Genomic DNA, 18668 nt, shown 5'->3' with positions numbered 1-18668 from the left:
TGAACACCATTCACCCACCTCACATCCTCATGTCACTCATTCACCTTCCATCACGCATGTCCCTCGCCCTCTACCTTTTCAAAGAACCATTGAGTTTGTACTTGACCTTGGCGTTTCTCCTATGCTTCATAACTATCTAAAAACCAACTAGTGAAGAAGTAACACCCAAGGATAAGCCACGACACTTTTTCATTTTTCCATTTTTCCCATTTTTCCTTCTCACACTTATCCACATTCCAAGTATTTTCCAAAACCATTCATTTACTCACGATCATTCATTTGGACACCTTCTTATTCAACTAAGTTAAACAGTAGAAAAGTTTTGGAGCTTGATTCTGTTTGGTGGTGCATTCCATGTTAACTATTTATGGAAAGATCCACAATTGTTTAGATTATTGATATATGGGAAACTGCATGTAAATACATATATATCACTTTAAGTCTAGGGAATCTGACTTTAAAAGACCACGTTTTAAAACAAATTTTTACAAACCCGTTTTCAAAAATTTGTTTGGGGGTGGGGTGTTTGGTTTTTCCATGCTTGATCACTAAACTTCCTATTCTTACCCCCACCTCGCTCCCTTGTAAAAAAAAAAAAAAAAAAAAAAAAAAAACTCCAAGTTTTACCTTCTTTTTTGCTCTAAACTCCGGTTTCAAATGGTAACTACGGCCTTCGCGCCGCATCGAGTGCTTGCCCTTTCACATTTTGGAAAATTTAGTCGAGCGACCGCCCTCATCGAAGGCGACCGACCTCATCTATCGACCTAGAGCGCCGCTTTGCTAAGTTGAAGCGCCGACCAGCGCTCAAACACCGAAATTCTAAAATTTCCAGAGAGCGCTTCAAGCAGAGCGCGACCAGCGCTAAACACTGTAATTCCAAAACCTAAGAGCGCCGACTTCGGCTTCTATAATGAAGCGCCAAGGACTTCGACTCCGTGGACCAAAAAAAAAATCCAGTTTTCTACGGGTAGTTTCGGATCATTCCACAGCTATTCCAGGCGTAATTTTGAGATGACATCTCCTACATTGATACCGGAACAATCTTTCAAGATTTGTTTCAAAGCACTACTTATGGTGCTTGGTTTCAAGAGGTGATCACACGTACGTGGGGGATCGCTTATGGTTCTTGCAAGCATTTGTTCTTGGACTTGCCATGCCCAATAAATAATACAAGACCCATGATGCTATTGGGTAGATAATATGCATGTCTACACTTATGACTTTTGCATGAGGCTTATGGGTCCGGCATTTTTTCCGTGTAGAGGACCAAGGGACATATAACGAGCCCTTGGTAGCTTGTCCCTTAATGTGATACGGTAATGTTCTTTATCATGCTAAACATATTAGGGGAGTGGCATTTTTCTTCCGCTAATGATGCCACTTCTATGATGTTTTCCTTGCTTTAGCTGAGAAACGCTATATATGACCTTCCTAAGACCTTAATGTCTAGTTTAGCACGAGCCCATAGCATGAGGCATAAGTATCTTCTTATGCCTATATTAGTTTCCCCGTATTATGCTATGTTTCTTTCCTGTTTTTGTGCCCGCTTCACGGATTGGGTTGGGGTCGACATTTGTGAGACCCACCAATTATATTATCAGATCTTTCCGTAAATGACTTGGCAAGGATGGAGGATACAACCTCATCGGTTGCACCTTACACCCCATCCGACCAAGTGGGCGCTTTAACAGGTTAGCATCCGTAGATGATGAAAATGGCGGCGCAAGCTTGGCAAATTATAATGGCATGGCAGATTTGAAAGGAACCTCACTTCTTTATAGAAGAGGAGGATGACGAAAGTAAACGCCGGAGTGGAGGTAAGTTTTAGTTTCGGTTAGTTTCTACGCTTATGTCCCAAGCAATTTAATTACTTAACCCCATAATGGGTGGAACACTTATAGAGTTCGTCAATTTTTTTTTATTTCCTATATTAGTATGTTCTAACCTTGTTTTGCGGATGTTCCGAATTTCACGATTTCCATGGTATTTTTCTGCCCTCTTTATTTAAATGCTTTGAGGACAAAGCATGCTTCTTGTTTGGGGGCATAGAAATCACGTGTAATTAAGGCATCTGTTAGGATATAGATATGTATAATATGCATTTGTTTTCAAGTTAAAAATTTCAAAAAATATAAATAAATAAGTTTATGCTATACACTTAGGAATATTGGTGTTGTTTTCTTTCTCTATGCTCTTAACAATCTAGAAGTCTCACGTGAAGCTTTTGCATCGAATAATTGTTAGAAACTTAGGTTAATATGTTGGTAATAATCTTTGCATCTATCTATAAATATATTACATGAGTATCTATGATTGTTAGTAGTAAGTTTAAATCTAGGCTAGAGTACTTATTCTACAAATCCTGTGAGAATATAGCCTAAAGCCTTATATGAAAATAAATATTTGAGAAATGACACAAGGGAGAAGTAAAATCCGGATAGAGAAATCACACGTCCACTTGCTTGATCACTATGCCATATCCTAAGCGAGAATTTAGGCCCTCTTTGGATCGATATAGCCAAAAATTCAAACCTATGAATTATTTTCCGCTAGTTAAGCCCCTCGAGCCTTTCTTTAGCCTTCCATAAACCACAATTCCTTTACCCCATGTTAAAAAAAAAAACAAAATAAAAATCAACCTACCCATTTAGAATAAGTCCGAGAATAGAATGAGGAAGAAAGAAGAAGAGAAAACACTATGTAAACAAAAAAATTAGTTAGTTGCTTCCAGAAAATAAAGAAAAAGAAGTTTCCATCCAAAGAGAAAAGAAAAAAAAAAAAAAAAAAAAAAAAAAGAAAAGAAAAAAAAAAAAAAAAATAGAAATAAATAAAAACTCCAAAAAAATAGAATAAAAGGGAGTCAAAGGCCAAAAAAAGAAAAAATATGGCTAAGGATGGAAACAAAGTGTAGAAGCAAAAGTAAATAACAAGGTTTTCTCTAGTTACATAATATGAAGACTCTATTATCTCAGACTTGTCCTCTAGAATATCCATTTCCTTCCTTCTTAAACCATCTCCTAATCCCATGAACACCTAATAAAGACCTCTAGCTCAATTAGGAATAGGTTAGTGTGATAGTAAGTGGCGGATGTGTTTGATCGACCCGGCTTCCTTGTTTTCATTGAGATTGTAAGGTAAAGTGTGCCCACCGCATTAATCGGAGTAGCTTAAACTTGAGTGGAAAAAATCAGAGTGGTTTTGTGTCTTGACATTTATGTGAGGACCTACTTAAGGACGCTTATTCGAAGTTTTTAAACGGACACTCTATTACATTTCATAGTATTACTCATTGTTATATGTTTATTTTTTAGATGATTGATTATTATGCATATATTAGCTTAGGGTTATTTTGGGTTATTCTTATGTAATTGCTAGAGAGATGTATAGATAGTTGAGCATGAATAAGGAAACAATAGTTTTATTTTCTTAGTCGTTGTAGTATAGATGAAGTTTGTGAGTACCTTCATTTGAAAACTCTCACGAGGCTATAACTCGGTCCACTAGGGAATTCCTAGTGGTTTAAGGCCTTGTTGCATATGGTCAATGCAATCGCACTCAAATAAACGAGAGTAGTTAGAACTCCATTTTTGGTCACTTATTCTAATTTCTCATCTTTGCTTGAGGACAAGCAAAATCTTTGTTTGGGGTGGTTTGATAAGAGCCCAAAACTGTAGTTTTAACCCCTTAATAATCATACCGTTAGACCAATTATGTGAATAATAAGTAAGAGTTAATACTGATTACGTGTTTTTATGCATTTAAGGCTTCAAAGTCCATTATGTGCATAAATGTGCCACTTTAGCGAGATAAAGGAGCAAAAGTCAGCAGAACTTCCGAATGCCATATCTTTGGACTCAGACCTCGGATTGAGGCCTACCTTATGTCAAAACGACCGGCTCGGAAAGAGCTTTCCAATGGTCTAAGCCTTCACCCAATCAGAGGAGCAGAAATGGATGAAAAGTCTGTTGAAGCGAACTGCAGCTGAAGAGGCCTTTTTGGACTGAAAGAATTGGGTTTTGGGCCTGATTTTCCGGCCCAAAACATGGCTCCAAGCCCATGCACGATTTTTGGATCTGGAAGTATAAAAACAAAAGCTTGACTCTTTGTTAATGGCAATTAGGTTAGGTAGAAAAGGCAGTTAGGTTAGGAAGCTAATGTTAATGGAGTTTAGGGTTAGAAAAAGATAGATCTAGATTAGTTTTTAGATCTAGATCTAGTTTTGAATCTCCATTTTTATTAGTTTTCATTTCTCTTGTTTTAATTTAAAGTATTAAAATATTGTTATTGCTTCATTAGATAAATCAAGTAGTTTATTATTGATCAAATTCGATTTTGTCATTTATCTATTGCTTAGATCTAATTTCATTTCTTGGTTGTTAGTCATTTTAGAGTTATTGATGTTAGATTTTAATTATTGTTCATTAAATTCATAAATTAGGTTGTCTTCATTTTGATTCTTAGACTATTGTTAAATTTAGATTTATAAAGTTTTAATTTCAGTTTAATTTAATTATGTCTTATTGTTATTATTGTTCTTGTGTTGGGAATGGTAGTATAGAAATTTCACACCAAACACATCACTCTCACCATTGTTCCTTGGGTTTGATTAGTTGAATTCTATTAAGTCTTGATAGATTGAGAGTGGAACGAATCCTGACTCTCTGATATTACTTCATTATTGAGAATAGGAATATTGATATAAACACGTATTTACGTAATTTGATTATTTGTGTTTACGCATAGATAGTTAGAATACGTAAAATTACTTTTATCAGATCCCTTACTCGACCTATCCTACCAAACCCACGTGAGTAAGGTAACTTGACTAAAATGGACGACTATACGGACTTTGGACTTTGGACTTTGGACATTGGTCTTTGGACTTTGGAGAGTGGACCTCGGACTTAAGTATAAAACCAATAAACGTCAATCAGCGTTTTATCAAATGGCGCCGCTGCACGCCGAAGGACTCTGGACTTAACGTAATAACTGGAATACATCATGTAAAAACCCCCTCCCATACCCCCTCATTTTTAACACAGAGTCCAATTTATCCAGTAAGTTCACGAGCTCGGGAGTTAGTTCGATCGTTGTACGAGGAATCGAGGGACACTAGGTTTCAAACTCTTAATCTCCTCAAACTTTGTCGAGGATATTATTTGCTATAACCTGTTTTACCTCGTATGTTTGGGTGTTGGCATGAGAACTCTTTGCATGTAAATGTGGTTCGTCATTACATCTTCACAATAACACGATTAATATGATTCGAATATATTTGGATATATGCGTAGTTTCAAACCACCTGCTTAGAATATTTTTGTATGTGTATGTTACATCAATTCATGTACGCGGTATTCATTTGCATGAGTTCGTTCTCGACATTCCCCTAGCTCACATATAAGTTGCACGTATCGGTAGCTTTAGATTATTGCATGCGTAGGACACATTTCTATTCACATATTAGTAATATAGATTTGCATGTGTAGACTTACTGTGTAAAACTAGTATATGTTAATTAGTTTCTATTTTGGCATCTATCGTTTTTAATTGCATGTTTCGTAATCACGACTCCATAATACATTAATTACGTAAACACAAAATACAAAAAAAAATTAAAAATTAAAAATAAATAAATAAATAAAATAAATAAATAATAAATAATAATAAAGAAAATCCTAATAATTAAAATTTCATCATAATCATCTTAATAATACCCCGCATAATACACCAACATAAATCATCATCCTATTCCATCAGTGTCTAGGAAACTTGAAACATTGAGGTTGCCTAATTAAGGAACGTGCTAGCACGAACAACCTCCCTTAATTCTCTCAGGTGACCTGGCTACTGGAATATTCACACGTTATCTTAGCTTACCTGCTTGAGTTAGCAACAGCTCAGGAAGACGTGCTTCACCTCCCTCCTTCCTTAATTCTAAAGCCTCTTGTCATAATTTGTTCCTTATGAGCCTTGAATTAAAATTTATATTTGTATAAGACTACGGTTTGGTAAATATAAGAAATTAGAACTTACATATCGTCGTCAAAAATACAATAAACAACTGCTTATGCTATCTCCTAGACATAGTTCCTCCTCCGTAAACCAACCTCGTCAAACATTCCCGTTGCCATTATCTCCCTTAGTTATGGCTCAGGAAAATCCCACAGTCGAGAAACCCCTTTTGGATTTCTATACTGCCTTACAAGAAGGACCTGCTTCCTACATTAAAATCGATACGATTGTAGGTGATTTTCGCATTCCACAAAACATTTTCGGGTTGTTACCTGTTTACCATGGTCTAGACCATGAAAAACCGTACAATCACCTTCGTCGGATGCAACAAGTAGTCACCACTTTCCGCCATTCGACTGTTACCAATGAACAAGTCTTGCTTAGGCTGTTTCCCTTCACCTTAGCTGATAAAGCTTCAGTTTGGCTCACAGGGGAAGTGTCACAATCCATTGATACATGGGCCAAACTCGTACAAGCATTCATGATAAAATTCTATACTCAGAAGAAAACTCCAGAAATGCTTCAGAAGATTCAATTCTTTCGCCAACATCCCCAGGAATCGTTTTCGAAGCATGGAGCAGATTTACTGATCTGCTTCTCGAATGTCCCCATCATCAACTCGACACCGCTGTATTAGTCCATTCATTCTTTAATGTTCTCTCTGACCATCAAAAGGAAACATTAGATATCATGAACAGCGGTTGTTTTATGGACAAAGGTGCTACTGAAGAATACACTTTTCTTGACAAACAGGCTTCACGAAGCACCTATTAGGGAAACACTGATTCTTCCAGATCTTCTAAAGACACTCCTACTAAAGTTACGTCTATGTTCGAGGTCAAACCCGATCTGGAATTAAAAACTCTGATCGAGTCCCTAAACAAAAAGGTCGATGCTCTTTCGGTTCAAGTAAATGATCAAAAACCCAAACAGGTCATGGCTGCCAACGCTTCCCCATGTCCTCTTTGCTTAAGTCCTGAGCACGCCGATTCTTATTGTCCTTTGGTATACGAGTGCCCTCCCCAACCTTCTAGAGAGGCTTGTGCTTTCAACATCCCTAATGCACCTTAGCGACAACATCCGAATTTGGCGTGGGCACCCCCTGGCTAACAACAAGCTACTCCTGGTGTCAACAATGCTCCTGTACGACCACCCACGAACTATAATCCCTACTGTCAAGGAAATCCTCTGCAATTCTAGCAAGGGCAAAGTAATTTTCCCAAACAATGCAAATATAGGGTACCAAAACAATCGCAACCTTGTTCCCGCTAATCAAGGATATGGCTACCAAAATCAACCCGTAAACAATAACCGTGAACTAGTTCCTGCTGCTCCACTGGTACAATCCACAGCTGATAAAACAGCTGAAACTTTTCTGACATACATGAATCAACATAATCAAATCCTAGCATCTATCCAACATTCTCTTCAGCTGTTAGCACAAGATAAAAGTCAAAAGGGCGTGTTTTCTGGCCAAGTAGTTCCAAACCCTAAGCCCAGAAACACTGCCTTTGAACTCAACAATGCAGCAGGATCTAGTAATCCTAGTTAGGGTGAGGTAAATGCCATCACCACTCTTCGTTCTGGACGAATTGTAGACAATCACATACGTATGCCAGACGTCGAATCAACGGAAGCCGCGGCTGACGTCCTTCCAACTTCTACCTCGTAACCTATAGCAGACGAAGTTGTTCCATCCAAATCTACACCCACATCCCTAGGGAAGGACGCCACTAATCCATACGCGCGATTCCCTCCCAAAAGCTCCATTCCATGCCCGTTTGGCAAAAAACAAACCTAACGAACATTTTGATGAGATCTGTGAAACCTTCAAAAATTTGACCATAAACCTACCTTTTCTAGATGTGCTTAAGCATTTGCCCAAGCATACCAAGTTTTTGAAGGACATGTGCACCACCAAACGACGTACGAATGTTTTTCAACAAGCGTTCCTCACTGAGCAGTTTCCTTCGATTACTACTACCAATGGTGTGGTTAAATACAAAAACCCTGGTCCACCAACTGTACCATGCACGTTGGGCGACAAGTATACCGCTACCGCACTTTTAGACCTAGGCGCCAGTGTTAACCTACTTCCCTACTACTTATTTAAGCAGTTAGGTCTTCATGAATTAAAACCTACCAATATGATTCTGCAACTCGCGGATCGCTCCATCAAGTACCCAAAGGGCATAGTATAAAACATCATAGTCAAGGTCCAAGATTTTTACTACCCAGTTGATTTTGTCATTCTAGATACCGAAGTGGCCTGTGACTCCATTCCTATCATCTTGGGACGTCCATTTCTTCCAACTGCTAACGCTCTCATAAATTGTTGGGACAGTCTAATGACATTGTGTTTCGGGAACCTTTCTGTCGAACTCAACGTGTTCAAATTAATGAAACAATTTCCCGATCCTATAATGAAAGGTGAGATTAGCTGTGTTGATAGTCTGGAACATGATTATTTCACAAACTCTTTTCCCCCAGACGAGATACACCAATTTCTTTCTTTTGATAATCCTGAGTTTGACGATGACTCGTACATTAGGATGTCCATGCATTATTAGAGTCGGTTCCACTATTTGACCCTAATGCTGCATTGCTAACTGATTCAAAAGAATCGGACTTGCTCTTTTCCATTGAAGAGATGATCCCTCACGAGTCCTTGATTCCTAATCCTCCAACTCCAGATTTAAAATCTCTTCCCTCTGATTTGAAGTACGTGCATCTCGATCCCGATGGTAGTCACCCTATAATAATTTCTTCTCAATTGACTACTGACGAAGAAGCACATTTGATTTGTGTCATTCGTGAACACCGCTCCGCTATCGGATGGTCCTTAGATGATATCAAGGGAATAGACCCTAGCATATCCACGCATCGCATACATCACGATGACGGCACAAAGACATCGAGAGAACCGCAGCGCCGTCTTAATCCCGCCATGAAGGAAGTGGTGAGAGAGGAAGTTTTATGTTTACTTGATGCGGGTATCATATACCCTATCTTTGATAGTGACTGGGTTAGTCATGTCCACGTTGTTCCCAAAAAGTCTGGCATTCAAGTTGTACAAAATGAAAATAGTGAATGCATCTCCGCTCGCATTCCATTAAAATGGAGAATTTGCATTGACTATCGCAAACTTAATGCCAGAACACGTAAAGATCACTTCCCTCTCATATTCATTGACCAGATGCTAGAACGTTTAGCCGCTCATGCTTACTACTGTTTTCTTGATGGCTATTCCGGCTACTTCCAAATTGTCATCGATCCCGCCGATCAAGAAAAGACAACTTCCACAAGTCCCTTTGGAACCTTTGCATACAGATAAATGCCTTTTGGTCTTTGCAATGCCCCAGGCACTTTCCGACGCTGCATGCTTCACATTTTTAGTGATATGGTGGAACGTTATATGGAAGTATTCATGGATGACTTTTCCATTTATGAAAATTCCTTTGACGATTGCCTATCCAACCTTTCTTAAGTTTTAACGCGTTGCGAAGAGAAAAATCTGGTACTTAATTGGGAGAAGTGTCATTTCATGGTTACCAAATGACTCGTTCTAGGTCATATTGTTTCGAAAGACGGGATAGAGGTTGATAAAGCTAAAATTGTTAAAATTGCTTCGCTACCTTTCCCACGTACAGTTCGTGATATCCGTGCCTTTTTAGGCCACGCTGGGTTTTACAGGCATTTCATTCAGGATTTTTCTAAAGTTGCGCGACCCTTAACCAATCTCCTGCTCAAGAATGACGGTATTCGACTTCAATTTCGATTGCAAACAAGCTTTTGATACGCTAAAAACCGCTCTAACTACCACTCTTATCATTCAACCCCCTGATTAGTCTCAACCATTCGAACTGATGTGTGATGCTAGCGACTTTGCTATTGGCACCGTACTAGGCCAACGACGTGATAACAAACCCATTGTCATTTACTACGTTAGTAACACTCTTAATGACGCTCAACGTAATTACACAACAACTGAGAAAGAGTTCCTAGCTGTTGTCTATGCTTTGGATAAGTTTCACCCTTACCTAGTTGGAACATCCACCATCGTATATACTGACCATGCCGCACTTCGGTACTTACTCGCGAAAAAGGACGTAAAATAACAATTGTTCCGCTGGATCCTTCTCTTGGAAGAATTCACCCTGGAAATCAAAGACAAGAAAGGAACCGAAAATGTCGTGGCCGACCATTTATCAAGGTTGGTTGGTGACATTGATAGTGATTCTGAAGCCATCTGCGATTTGTTCCCAAACGAATATTTGTACTCTATCTTATCCTCTCCATGGTACGCATATATCGTTAACTACGTAGTTACTGAGGAAGTCCCTTCCTCTTGGTCACGTTCTGATCGTAAAAAGTTCTTATCAACTGTAAAATATTATTTTTGGGATGACCCCGACCTCTTAAAGTATTGTTCCGACCAACTCATTCGTCCCTGCATTCCCTACTGGGAGCACACCAACGTATTATCCTTTTGCCATGAACAATCTTGCGGAGCTCCTATCAGTGGAAAGAAAACTGTGGCCAAAGTGTTACAATGTGGTTTTTACTGGCCTACCCTTTTTTGCGATGCATACGAACATTGCGTAGCTTGCATTCGTTGTCAGCACCTAGGTCGAATTACCAAACGCAATATGATGCCCCTAAATCCTATCTTAATTGTGGAAATTTTTTATGTTTGGTGCATTTATTTTATGGGACCCTTCCCTATTTCTCAAGGTTTTCTCTACATTCTAGTCGTTGTAGACTATGTGTCCTAATGGATTGAGGCACTTGCATGTCGCTCAAATGACCAAAAGACTGTCGTGAAATTTATAAAAGAAAACATTTTCTTTTGTTTTGGTATCCCAATGGCTATCATCAGTGATGGGGGTACACATTTTTGTAATAAAAATTTTGGGTTTTTAATGAAAAAATATGGAGTTACTCACAAGTTTGCTACTCCATATCACCCACAAACGAGTGGCCAAGTGGAAGTCTCTAACAGAGAGATAAAGTCCATTATGGAGAAAACTGTCAATCCATCAAGAAAGGACTGGTCTCTCCGCTTATCGGATGCATCGTGGGCATACCAAACAACATTTAAGACACCTATAGGGATGTCTCCTTACCGCACGGTTTTTGGAAAACCTTGTCATCTGCTAGTTGAACTTAAGCATCGTGGCCTTTGGGCCATCAAAAGACTCAATTACAATATCATCAAGGCAGGCGAGAAGCGAAAACTACAATTAAATGAGCTTGAGGAGATTCGGAGTGATGCTTATGATCTCTCAAAATCCTACAAAACTAATATGAAAAGAGCGCACGACAAGCACATTTTGCGTAAGGATTTCAAAATTGGCCAAAAAGTTTTACTGTACAACTCCAGATTACACATTTTTCCTGGTAAATTGAAAACACAATGGTCTGGTCCTTTCATTGTGTCATCTGTGATACATTATGGGGCAATCTCTTTGCTTAACCCACAAGATAACATCAAATTTCAAGTCAATGGACAATGCTTAAAACATTACTACGAATTACGCTCCCCAGATGTTGAACAGACTCTTCTTCAGGATCCGGTCTACATAGACTAGATGTTTTCGTTTGGTGTACTCAATCTTGTTTCTATAAAGGGTATGCCATTTTGGTAGCAGGGCCATCTTCTATCTTATGATCTCCAAAGTTCTTTGAAGTGTGTGGTTGCAAGCGTCGGAACCTTAGTCCACGAAACCTCTATTTCAGAACTGAGTATAAATGTCTTCTGCAACACGAGCAAATGTGCCTGTCAGTAAACGATGGGTACCTAAAATTTCACTTCCTTCCTTCTCTTCCCTTTTCTACTCTCTGCCTCGCGAACTACAGCTAATCATTTGGTGTAAGTCTCACTCATCATGAATAGGGAATGGTCGTAGTACTTTTGCTCATAAACGATGTGCGTGAAGGATGGGGTGGTGCATGCATTGTCAAACACCCTTTTGTCTAGATCTTAACTTCCTATCCAATACTAGCTAGTTTAAGGTATACTTTTGTCTGACACCAGCTGTGCATGATAGTCTTCGTCTCCGCGCCGTTTCTCCCACGGGTTAGGAATCGTCTTGAGAATCTGAAATTAAAAGACTCACAACGTCTTGAGAATCTGATATTAAAAGACTCGAATCGTCTTGAGGTTCTGACATTAAAAGACTCACCTTGTAGATATGTTTATATTGTTTCCTTTTCCCTTTGCATTAAGTTTTGCACATGAGATTCGTGTTCAACCTTGGATGTCGCATATTTGGAACACAAACAGCAATGGATTCCACCAGACCAACCCTAAAATTGGTTACTTTGAGTTTCCTTTAGGGCGGTTTGAGGATAGCCGTATGTAATAAGGGCAATATTATTAGACCGTAGCACGCACGGTCTAGGATGGTATCGTCCTTCCCCTAACCCCATAATACATAGAGGTAAAGCACAGTCTAGCTGGATTGGGTTCACTCCAGAGCCGACATGACAGTTGCCTATGAATTTAGATGTTGACTCTTCTGGACATCCAGTGTTTTTCACGAAATTTCCCCTATCTATAAGTAAAACATTTGTTTATAAATAAAACACCCCTCCTTTCTTTCAAAACTCTTGTGACCTTTGAGAATGACTTATACAATTGGATAACATTTTTTGTGCTGATCATTTCGATATCTTATTTATCTAATTCGGAGTCCAAACGAGTCGTGGGTAAGCGTTTAGATTTTTTTAGGCTTAAATCGGGCTTTCGGCTTGATTTGGGTTTGGGAAAATTTTTTGGCCCAACCAAATATCGAATTCTCAGTCCATTTAAACACGACAAACCCAAAAACATGCGTCACCATTACACATTTCATCTTCCCCAAAATCAAGATCTTGTTCCCCGTTTTAGTCTCGCACGAGACAGGCTCAGGTTATATACAAGTCTCGTGCGCAACTCCTACAGCCTCAAATCAAATCCCCTTCCATCAGCAAGTCCCATTTCTCCCCCTCATCTCAAATCAATAGCCGGCCTTTTCAGACGAGCACTAATGGCCGGAAATAGGCGAATTTGTGTGGAGAAATTTTTTGGAAATCTATTCGAAACTGGGATGTTTGCTCCATTCTTTGATCACAAAATACACAATAGAGGTTGGGAGTACTTGTTATATGCTAATGGCGGGATTTATTCTAAGGATTTGGTGATGAAATTTTACGACAATGGGAGCTTTAATGGCGACCATTTTTGGGTTACCGTCGACGGTGTGCGCCACGAAGTCACACCCATTTTGATCTCCAGGATCACGGGCATTCCTCTGGTCGACCACGTGCTGACTCAACAGCAGTCCGTGTACCCATGAACTTATGACCTAATGCTTGACACGTGATAAGATTAAATTTGTATCTGTATACTGAATATGATAATAATGAATAGTCTACCTACGAAATGAACGATGAATTCACAACGTAAGTAAACTAAACTTAACAATTTTACGTGGTTGATTATCAAAGTTTCCTACTCTCAATGCGAATTGCACTAAATGGAGTACGAAGTTCGTTCCACTCCTAGTGCTCTAGCATGGATGTTTTCTAATCTAACTAGTCGTTTTTAAGTCTATGAGAGTTTTACGAAGGGAATTATACTACGATGCAACTACCCACAAGATGCAACTAGTCGGTTATCAGAATACTAAGGGAATGCTACGTTGATTCTATGATAAGGAGTTAGAGGGGGATTGATTCCACCTTAACTCAACTTAATCCACTAACGACGAATCGTCGTAATCCGAATTGAACTGCTTCGCAGAACAATTGGTTATTCCTAATCCCTAATTATACATGGCATTTCTACCAATTCATAACTAGCATGTGAACAATTAAACCCATTCTCATGGTGAACTAATCGCCTCTAGAGTGGAATAGAAAAAAACGGCGACTCTACGATAATCGGAATCAAGCTTTCATCAAGGCTTCACAACCCCCTCTAATGGAGGTTTAGCCTTGAATCATTCCGCAATCATTTCCATTTAGATTAAGACTAAACATAATATAAAGCATTGAAATTTACTTAATTTAACAATAATGAAATCTAATTTAATGACTAAATTGAAATAAGGACAGGAATTGAATTTAGATCTAGAATTGGAATTGACAAAATCGAAATGGGTAAAGAATACTACTTTATTGATCTAATCAAATGAAGAACAAGATTCAAGGTTTAATCTAATGAAATGAATTAGATTTGAAACTATACTTAATCAAAAACAATTAAATAAAACTAGATCTAGAAGCTATTTTAATGGCTACTTTCTATTCTAAGCTATCTACTTTTTTTTAACTACTGGCTACTGACTGCCATTAATACTGAGTCAAGCTTTTGTTTTTATACATCCAGATCCAAAAATCGTGCATGGGCTTGGAGCCATGTTTTGGGCCAGAGAATCAGGCCCAAAACCCAATTCTTTCAGTCCAAAAAGGCCTCTTCAGCTGCAGTTGGCTTCCACAGACTTTTCGTCCACTTCTGCTCCTCTGATTGGGTCAAGGCTTGGACCATTGCAAAGTTCTTTCCGAGCTGGTCGTTTTGACATAAGGTAGGCCTCATTCCGAGGTCTGAGTCCAAAGATATGGCATTCGGAAGTTCTGCTGACTTTTGCTCCTTTATCTCGCTAAAATGGCACATTTCTGCACATAATGGACTTTGAAGCCTGAAATGCATAAAAAACACTTAATCAATATTAACTCTTACTTATTATTCACATAATTGGTCTAACAGTATGATTATTAAGGGGTTAAAACTATAGTTTTGGGCTCTTATCAACACGCTAATCGAGGGAGAGTACAACATAGATGGGCGTATCAATGCTCGGTGTGACAGAACCAGCTGGCTGGGACTGAACGTCATTGGCACCTCAAAGCCCTCAGACATCAACAAGACTTTCCTCCACTTTCTCTAGATCCTTTAGGAGCTCAAGGGTAACTTCTGCATAGTTACCTTTCTTTTTGACATTATTACGCATGCCCCTCTCAGGTCAGCCCCTCTTGCAGTTCTTGTAACGCAAGTTATGATAAATTTGGGTTTCCTGTCTGCCACCCCACTACTCCCTATAACCCTATATGAGAATATGCTTGTCTTCAAGAAATGCATACTGGCCCCTTGGGAACCCACAGCACCAATGGCTGCTGAGCACGCTAACATAGGCCCATCTCACCCACCCTACTTTGATGAGACTGCCATGAGTAAGATGAGCCACCCCATGGATGCCTTACGTGCTGTGAACAGTGGTTTGAGAGACATGTACACTCGCTAGGTATCAATGAAACATACCTTGGGCGAGTTAAGGACGGATATGACCACTCGCCACGAGTCGATGACAGACAACATAGGCGAATTCCAGCAGAAAATGCGAGCTTCCATGACTGCATTTCAGGACCATATGCTTACTCGCCAGAACCAGTTCCAGCGAATGTTCATGGCGAACCAGCATCAGTTTTAGGCTCAGATGATGGATACTCTGGGTGATATCCAGGAGCAGTTAGCTTCCACGGGAGCTCGTCTTGCCGACGACGTCGCCGCAGACTCCCCGGTTCTTCTTCTTCTCGCGGCCCAGAGGATTCTTCCTGCCCGAGGACCATCAGTAGCTAGTTTATTTTCCGAGTCTTATATAATATTTATGTCAGATATTTTATTTACGTGTTTGCATTTCCAGCTTAATAGTAGGTTATTTCCTAAAAATTTCTGCCTTGATATATTAGTTATCTCTAATATTATAGTATATAAGTAGGGACATATATAATAATATTAGTAATAATAATTTATATAGATATATATAAATATATATACATATATATTTTAAAGGTCACACTTAACAACAAATTTTACCGTAAACTAACGTTTTACAAAACAGTCAGAAACTATCATGAAAACGCACCAAAAAACGGTCATGAAATCGCATCTAAAAACGGTCAGAAAATGGCAAATTTTCTTTCTATAAATAAGTTCAACACTTCCTTCACATTCACTCATTTAATATTCTTCCCTCTACACTTCTTATTCTAAAAATCGTTTTTAGTCCGCTCCAAATTTCAAGCTTCATGGATGCGCTAGAAAAGTTTGAGCAATGGCAAATTGAATATGCTTCTCAAGTCTTCATGCTCATTTGCTTTATTATAGTAATGTTGTTAATGTGGCATATAGTTCTATCTAATATTCAGGTTTGTATTTTATTTCCCGTAGCATTATAATTTGTTGATAAGAGCCCAAAACTGTAGTTGTAACCCCTTAATAATCATACTTATAGGCCAATTATGCGAGTAATAAATAAGAGTTAATGCTGATTACGTGTTTTTATGTATTTCAGGCAGTAAAATCAATTATGTGCAGAAATGTGCCATTTTGGCGAGATAAAGGTGCAAGGGTTGGTTGCTAAGAAGTTCTGTGATAAAGGCCAAGATTCAAGGAGACAAAGCCTTTGTAAATCCCAATCGAAAGCTGAAAAGTCAACACGGGCAGAAATAGTGCACAAGTCAGCAGAACTTCCGAAGACCATATCTTTGGACTCAGGCATTGAATTTGGGCCTACCTTTCGTCAAAACGACCGGCTTGGAAAGAGCTTTCAAATGGTTTAAGCCTTGACCCAATCAGAGGAGCAAACATAGACAAAAATTCTGCTGAAGTCAAAGCCAGTTGAAACAGGCTCTGTGGACTAAAGAAATTGGGCTTTGGGGTCGATTTTCCTGCCTAAAACATGGCTCCTCAGCCCATGCACAAAATTGTGGATCTGGTCTCCTCCTTTGCATAAAAGATGACTTAGCTCTTAAGTTAAAAGATAGTTAGATATTTTAGAAAAAAAAGTAGCCATTAAAATAGCTTCTAGATCTGGTTTTAAATTCAATTAGTTAAATTAATTAGTTTCATTTTCCTTGTTTTAGATTAATCTTCTGAATCATTGTTCTTCATTTGATTAGATAAATAAAATAGTTTATTCTTATTCATTTCGATTTTTGTCATTTAAATTTATAGATCTAGTTTCAATTCTTGTTGTTATTCAATTCTTAGTTATTAATTTAGATTCAATTATTGTTTAGTTAAATTTAATAAAGTTATAATCTTTATATTACGTCTAGTTTTAATTTACATCGTAGTATAATTCCCACAATTGCTCTCATTAGACTTTAGATTTACTAGTCAATTGTAGAAAACATTAATGCTAAAGAACTAGGAGTGGAACAAACTTTTTACTCCACTCTATTTCGATAGAATTGAGAGTATAGAAATCTTTGATATCAACGCGTAATTAAGTTTAGTTTTTCTTGTGTTTTGAGTTTTATCGCTTATTCTCGTGAGTAGAATTATTCAATTTTTATCATTTATTAAATGGCGCCGCTGCCATCTTAGTACTCTTTAGTATTGTTTTCTGTAGACTTGATAGTTTTTCAGAGTCCCATTACCCACCCACCTTTGTTTGGATTCTCACTGTGGTTGTCTATTTCAGCTTTGCAAGTTTCCACGAAACAATTCCCAGAGTGCACTTGCGCCCTACCAAGGCCAACTTGGAGCGCCACCTACGCCCACACGCCTAGAATCCCAAATTTTACCTGAGCGCCACCTGCGCCCTGCCAAGGCAAAACACGAGCACACCCCGCGCTCACACTCTTGGAATTCCAACTTTGCCTGAGTGCCACATGCGCCCTACCAAGGCCAACATGGAGTGCCACCTGGGCCCACACACCTGGAATCCTAATTTTGCCTGAGCGCGACTTGCGCCCTGTCTAGGCCTATTCTAAGTGCCACCCGCTCCCTCTGCTGAAATAGCCTGATTTCCATAGGTTTGTTTCAAACTTCCATTGGTTTCAAGTTTTTCAGTGTTCTAACTTGTTATATACGCTGAGCACGCGTAAACAAGACGTTATTCATAAGCGAAGCAAGGAGGCTTTCAGGTACTCTTTTCTTCCACACCTCGCATCTTCTGTTAGAGGTTCATACTAGCATATTAGGATTGTTTGGAGTGTTGTTGTTTTTCATTAAGATTGGTCTTAGCCTTGCATGAGATTAAGGTCAGGCCGAAGAAAAACATCAAATATAATTAACCGATAACGTCAACAAACATGCCTTTCTAGTTTACCACTCACTTTACCTCTAGCTAGCACACCACACACCACACCTGAGACTATGGCTAAAGAAAGAGAGTCTCCCCTCTTAGACTTTTACAAAGCCTTGAGCGATAGCCTGAAATCTTGCATCGTTCTATCAAACCTAGTGGGGGATTTCCGAATCCCTTAAATATATTTAATTTGTTACCCGTTTTTCATGGGTTAGACCATGAAAAACCTTATCAGCACATGTGTAGGATTGATCAAGTCCTTAATACTTTCCACCATCCTTCGGTTGGTGCTGAACAAATTAAACTGAGGGTATTTCCCTTCACCTTAGCCGATAAGGCGGCGTCTTGGTTAACTGCCCAAGCGCCTAATTCTGTGGACTCGTGGGCTAAACTTGTTCAACTGTTTATGGAACATTTTTACCCACCACTGAAGACTGATGAAATGCTTTCCAAGATTCATTTCTTTCGATAGAATCCTCATGAATCATTTTCAGAGGCTTGGAATCGTTTCACCGACCTACTTATAGAGTGTCCACACCATAACCTTGCAAAAGACATGTTAGTTCGTGCCTTTTT

Source organism: Coptis chinensis, chromosome 9, assembly GCF_015680905.1.
Source record: "Coptis chinensis isolate HL-2020 chromosome 9, ASM1568090v1, whole genome shotgun sequence".
In the NCBI taxonomy this organism is placed as follows: domain Eukaryota; kingdom Viridiplantae; phylum Streptophyta; class Magnoliopsida; order Ranunculales; family Ranunculaceae; genus Coptis; species Coptis chinensis.
The sequence above is the reverse complement of the archived record's forward strand: the minus strand, read 5'-3'. Positions refer to the sequence as shown.